The sequence below is a fragment of the Eleutherodactylus coqui genome, chromosome 1 (assembly GCF_035609145.1).
Source record: "Eleutherodactylus coqui strain aEleCoq1 chromosome 1, aEleCoq1.hap1, whole genome shotgun sequence".
In the NCBI taxonomy this organism is placed as follows: Eukaryota; Metazoa; Chordata; class Amphibia; order Anura; family Eleutherodactylidae; genus Eleutherodactylus; species Eleutherodactylus coqui.
The window spans coordinates 406,864,402-406,870,141 of record NC_089837.1 but is presented as its reverse complement, the minus strand read 5'-3'; positions in this window follow the sequence as shown (position 1 = coordinate 406,870,141).

Sequence of the window (5,740 nt, the reverse complement as noted above, 5' to 3'; positions counted from 1 at the left end):
CGATATATGCTTATAGCTAAGCAGGTTCCCTATTCCCTCCCCCTCACCGCCTCTCTGCCTTTCTCCTGCCCTTCGTTTGCAATGGGAGTGAGTGGGATAGGGGCGGAGCTAAGCTTTCATTGCAAACCGCTTAGAGGGGAGGCAGAGAGGAGGTGATGAGGAGGGAAGGGAGAAACTGCTTAGATGGAAGTGTATATCGTCCAGCCGTGAAAACGCCAGTCGATATACGATTGTGTAAATAAGCCCTAAGGATACCTTCACACTGGTGTGAAAATCAGTTGAGATTATTGCATTGCGAGATGCACAAATATGAATCCCATTCACATTAGCGATGTTTTCCTGCATGGCACTGCGGTATTCTATCTTCCTGTGATATCACAAGTTGCTTTCAATGGGGCTGGTGGCAGCAGCAGCGGGCCTATTGTAACAATGAGAGAACTCTGTGATTCTCTGCCATGGTCTGTGACAACCGAGAAGGAGATTCCCTTCATCCCCACAGTAATTTAGGGCTGTTTTCAAATGAAAACGATTGCATCCATGGGGCTTTCATATGTTGGCAAGTGCGATATTGGCCGTTGAATCATGGCCTGATATCGCACTCGCCAGTGTGAAGGAGCCCTAGTAGCTCTGTGGTGTATAAAGAAACTCCACATCTCCAGCCATATTTAAAGATACAATAAATTTATCAACATCATGCAATATTTGATAAACTTGTTACATATTTAAACTCGAAAAGAGAAAAAAGTATACCAGAAAACTGGCATCAAAACTTCCCCTGATGATAAATACCCCTAAAATATTTTTACCTTTTGATTCACATGCTTCACTATTTTTGATTATTTTTCATAGAAATTTAAAGAGAACCCGTCAGCCTGAACATGCTGTCCAAACTGCAGGCATTATGTTGTAGAGCAGAAGGAGCTGAGAGGATTGACACATAGTTTTGTGGGGAAAAGTTTAGTAAAACTTGTGTTTTATACATTTTGCTTCTTTTGAATGTAGTGGTCCAGTGGGCGGTTCTTTTACTGATTAACATCTATCTGTATATGACTGTGCATAGAGAAATAGCTGTCAATCACTGATAGGACAGCAAGTACAGGCTGACAGTTTTCTTTTATAAAGCTAACTGTATCATGTTATTATATATGTCAGTATTTCATATATATACCCTTTGCCTACACTGCAGCTTCATTTTTTCAGACATCTACTGAGATATTTCTCCATGCTTCGTATAAACATCTGCAGAGTTCCGTGTTAGGTTGCATTCAGACGAGCGTGTTCTGGTGCGTACATAGGTGCGCACAAAACAGTTGCGCCTGCATACATGCACAAACACGCGTGAATGCAGGTCTGTGCAGCATTCCTTTTCAAGCTAGGCAGCAGCGGAGAGGTAAAAATGTATTTTTTTTTATTTTTTACTACAACTAGGATTGATTTTCATGGAAGGGCTTATATTTAAAGTCCTTCCCTGAAAATCACTGCGGGGGTGCCGACACCCTATTGCTTTCAATGCGGCCGCCAGCAGCCGCGGGCCCATTCTAATCAATCGGAGAGCTTTGCGATCCTCCGCCACAGCTGTCACAGCTGTGGCAGGGGATTCTTTAGTCCCTGCGGGGAGTTTCCTTGTCACTGAACACTGTGACAGTGCTGTCACAGTATTCAGTGATGAGGGGTCTCTCCGCGAGGAATATTGACGTGCAGCACGGACCTATGGTGCACGCATGTCCTATCTTTTACAGGTGCGCGTGTTTGCATGCATGTAAAACACGGACATGTGAACACACCATAGAGAACCAATGGTTCTAATAGATGCATGATTATGTGCACACACTTGTCTGAATGCTCCCTTAGTTGGGTGCATTTTCTGCTTCTCACACTCCAAGTAATCCCAAACATTTCATGGTATTAAAATTTGGGTTCTATGGTGGCCACTCATTGTTCTAAGAAAACTAGTAATTTCTCTATTTAATTACTTATTTATTTCTACTACTTTTTTATACATTCTATTTTTTCCCACTAGAGGACTTGAGTATCAGCATATTTTTTCATTCTTCTGATACACTTCTATATATCAGCATAGTAAGTGCAGTAGAAAGCCTATGATGTCAGCCAGAGGCTGATCCTCACAGGTCACTAAAGCTTGCAGACCTGGAGGCTTTATCCAATCCTCCGGGTGCTAAAGCAAACCATCGTGATCCCACAAATACATTGCAGGAGTCCAATGGGTGAGAGACTAAGCCCTTACCATTGTCAGCCTTTTACACACTGCAGTTACACTAACTGCTGCATGTAAAGGATTACATAAGGGGAATCAAAGGTCTCTTCATTCTCTACTATTAGAGTAAGTGCCCAGCTGTCATCCGACAGCCGAGCACGCGCTCCCCTTGGGCCGGAAGATCCGCCTTTTGACCACACTGCAAAATAAAGCCTCTTAACAGCTGCCGTCAAAAGAAGTATGAGCAGTTGTTAAGGGGTTAAGTATGTCGAGATATTTACAGTAAAATCAGTAGATGTTCATCAAAATTAGTTTATCATATTCAAACATTTTCTAAAAGCTTATATGTTTTCTACATCAAATTATGTCTGTAGTTGCCTGCCTTCATGATGCCTTCAGTCACTAGCTTAACATACCCTTATATATCTGATCGTGCACTATACCTGACTAATGGTTAAAGGAAATCTGTCAGCTCAGACATGGTGTCCGAACTGCAGGTAGCGTGTTTTTTTTAGACAGCATATAAAAAAAACAAACTGATAAATGGATCGAATATGGACCGAATACGGAGGACACATATACCTAAAACTAAATGCACCAAGCCTAAACTGATGGTGACAGTTTAGGTGATTGACCAAGTCTTGCATAATTTTAAGATGTCATATTTTCTAATTTAATATGCTAGTGAGCTTTTCAACTCCCATTTTGCAAATAATTGTTGCTAAATTATTATTCCAATTATTTTTTGTAGGTAAAGGTAACACCCTACACTGACTCCTAGGGTGACATCATATTGTGAAGTTTTCTTGGCAGACTGTTTTTGCAGGGTGGTTTGTCATTGCCTTCCCTAGTCATCTCCCCCCCCCCCACCAAGGTTGGGTACTCATTTTACCAACCTCGGAAAGGATGGAAGGCTGAGTCAACCTTGAGCCGACTACCTGAACCAAGCCAGGATTGAACCAGCTACCTTCAGGCCATGAATGAGAGCTTGGAACTGCATTTTTGCTGCCTTAACACTTTCCTACACACAGGGCTCTTTATGTTTTGTAGACAAGTATGTTATTTTAATATTAAATATTATTCCTTTAGTTGAGAAGGAAATTTGTTTTGCTGCTAAAGTTTGAGTTTCTGTTTGTGTAAATATTCTGTGTCTTTTTGAAAGGGAGTAATGTTAATCTTTGGCAACATTGCTTGTTGAAAGGATACAATCACATCTGTTTAAATGATGTACTAGTTTTATAATTCAAAGGATGGAAGATTATATGTTATATATTTTAATGCACATAGTAGGCAATTCTAAGCATTTTTGCAATTTTTCTTAACCTATTCTTTATATTTTCCTTAAAAATCCCTCTACTGCTATTGAGCTAAGTGCATAACATCTTCACCAAGCTGCAAAACAGTAGAGGGCACTGCAGATGTGTCCGCACCTGTTTGCTGTAGAACAGCTGCAGACAAGACTGTTCTGTTCCCATACTATAATTTGTAATAATATATATATATATATATATATATATATATATACATATATAATATATTATACATATGAAATTTGTTTTCAGAGCCACATGCTCACAATTTGTCCAACCACTTGGACAATTAGTGGGAGAAATTGGTTCTGGAGGTAAATGAGCGCTGTGAGGAGTATCGCCTATTCTGTACATTTAAATATTAGAGTGTAGGTACTCTTTAAAGAACATTTCAAATACAGCAGATCATATAGAGTTCTAATCTGTAGGGTTCCAGAGACTCTAGCAGTAGCTAACACAAAGGGGATGCATTACAGACCACCATGCCTCTTTGAATATGTTGTCTTATGAATACAACCCCTTTGTATATGCTCTGTTACAATATATGAGTGTCGTAGAGGGGATCATCCATTATGAGCTAAAATAGGGAGACGCTCATGCGGCAGATGTGTTCTTCATCCCCGCAGGGACATGGCAGCGGCGGACAGGTCCGTTTTTTGTTGAGTTTTTTTGCACTAAAATTCATGTTTTTCAGGGAAGGGCTTATATGTAAAGTCCATCCCGGAAAAACAATGTAGGGGTGTCGGCAGACCATTGTCTTCAATGGAGCCACCAGCAGCAGCCGCGGCTCCATTGAAAACAATGCGTGCATTCACTATGGTGCAGGCATGTCCTATCTTTGCAGAAACATGCCTGTAAAGCACGGACATGTGCACACACCATAGGGAATGCATTGGGGCTAATAGACGCGTGTCTTTGTGCCCGTACATGCATGCACAAAATACACGCTCGTCTGAAGCCACCCATAAGCATGACATTAGATCACCAGGTGGCAGATGTATAATAACAAAGAACTTCCATAAGTGCCATATAGATATGGGAGGTTAGATGCAATGCTTGGATAAGTCATTTAATTTTTTTTATGTACACCAGTGTTCTCCCTTGGAATATTCCATCAGTAATCAGCCAGCATCGCTGGCATCCATTTTCCTTCATACAGTTTTTCAATTGCATGTATGTCTTGGTGTAATCTCTCACCATGCTCATCTGATAAGTCACCACATCTCTCCTGGAAGTAGTCAAGGTGTGAATCCATGAAATCTACTTTCAGGGACATGTTGCATCTCGAATCTTTGAATGATTTCAGCATGTCAGTCAAAACCTGTTCAAAGTCATTTGATCTTGTTTTCCCCAGAAATGTGTCACTTTCTTGAATGCCATCCAGGCAGAATTTTCTTTGATTGTTAAGCATTCATTGAATCCATTGTCAGATTTCAGTTCTCTGATTTGTGGACCCAAGAAAACACCCTCTGTTATATTTGCTTTTGAAAGATGGATAAATTTGGTCTTCACGTAGACAAATCCTCTGCCATTTGTATCCATTGCATTGACAAACTGTTTCATAAAGCCTAATTTAATATGTAATGGAAGAACCAGGATGTCTTCAGAGGACACAAGACTTTAAATTTGGACATTTTGGCCCTCCACTCTCCAAACTCTCGCCGGCCAGTCTTTCCTGTAGTGAGAGTGCTGAAATTCTTTGTGAACCCTGTCTGCATTCACAATATGACAGCAATGACCTTCAAGTTTCCACAGATCTTCCACTCATCTTCAGAGTATTTAATTGAGTGAAGCGTATGCTGCAGTATTTTATAGGAGTTCGTTGCAAGACTTGCATAAGTGACTGGAACAGAACAGAGCACATTGCTGTTGTGAAGCAAAACTGCTTTCAAACTGGTTTTTGAGGCATCTATGAAAAACCTCCACTCTTGGACATCATAAGAGCAACCCAGAGCTGACATCAAGGTACTTATGTTGTTACAAAAAGTTAGGGCCCCATTATAAGTGAAGTAATGCAAAAGATTTTGTTCTTTGTGTCCATAAATTGTTATACTTGTTTTGGGTTGGAGAAGATTTCATTCTTACAAGCTGGAACCCAGAAGTTCCACCTTCCTTTTATTTAGGCCTAAATCACGGACTAAGGACTTGTTCAGACAAACATGTTTATGCGCGCACATACGTGCGCATTGTTTCCCTATGATGTGTTCACATGTCC